This window comes from Austrofundulus limnaeus, unplaced genomic scaffold (genome assembly GCF_001266775.1).
Source record: "Austrofundulus limnaeus strain Quisiro unplaced genomic scaffold, Austrofundulus_limnaeus-1.0 Scaffold41, whole genome shotgun sequence".
In the NCBI taxonomy this organism is placed as follows: domain Eukaryota; kingdom Metazoa; phylum Chordata; class Actinopteri; order Cyprinodontiformes; family Rivulidae; genus Austrofundulus; species Austrofundulus limnaeus.
Window position 1 is genome coordinate 458,998 of NW_013952443.1, and position 839 is coordinate 459,836.

Sequence of the window (839 nt, forward strand, 5' to 3'; positions counted from 1 at the left end):
TGTCAAAAGTAGAGACTTCAAACTATACACCAGTTTTTAAAGACTGTCCCACTTCAAGAATAAAAGTCATAATTTCTCCTTACCTGAGGAAAGTCTGCATTATGATCCCTGCTGCTGTAGGCTATCTGGTCTGTCTCCTCCCTGACCTTGTTCTGTGGCAATGAAGATTTATTTTAAATATGTGGAAAGCAGCCAGCATGACTTCTGCACAGAAATGAAAGACGACTGGACTTGGCAAGGGATGTAACAGGTAACAACAACTAATCATGTTATTTAGCTAAACATTATATAATGTGTAACTCTTCATTTAGCTAACATTATCTGCCTCCAACAACATGACTCAACTTACATGGTTTGTTTGGTAAAAACTGTGCCAAGTTTTAGTTGCTCTTTACACCGGGAGGCTCTGCTCAGCACAGCAGGTCCTATCAGTCATCTCATCTGCAGGAGTAGCATGCTCACACTTATGGTGCGTTCAAARACGGCTCAGAAAAATGCATTACCATATGTTAATAATGGATAAAACAGCTGTTACGGCTGAGAAAAGTGCGGGGACAGAGAGCGCAGATGCAGGAAGTGYGGGGAGACATGTCCACGCATATTCTGCATCCGTTGTGTCCGTGCCTTCACTGCCCAGGGCCCTTTGGAGACCGTGGGCCCCTGGACAATTGCCCAATTGCCCATATRGTTAATCCGGCCTTGCATGTTGGAGCAGGGAAAAGGTAAAGCATGCAGGGCTGCGGACCTCGAGGACCAGGATTGCCCACCCCATAATTAAAATGTAAAGTTAAATGTTCAGTTATGTGAGGTTTRGTAACAAAGTCAATTATCTTCGCCAA

General features: G+C 44.0%; 1 protein-coding gene across 1 annotated transcript in view; it reads right to left on the reverse strand.

The window, feature by feature from the left end:
• The window catches only part of LOC106516759 (metabotropic glutamate receptor 4), a 228,961-nt gene extending 228,344 nt beyond the window's left edge, over positions 1 to 617 (reverse strand). Inside the window, exons 1-2 of the mRNA XM_014007266.1 lie at positions 350 to 617; positions 84 to 152 (exon numbers count right to left, since the gene is read on the reverse strand). The gene's annotated coding sequence lies outside the window, so the exon portion shown is untranslated. The remainder of the gene's footprint in view (positions 1 to 83; positions 153 to 349) is intronic.
• Between the last annotated feature and the right edge of the window lie 222 nt (positions 618 to 839).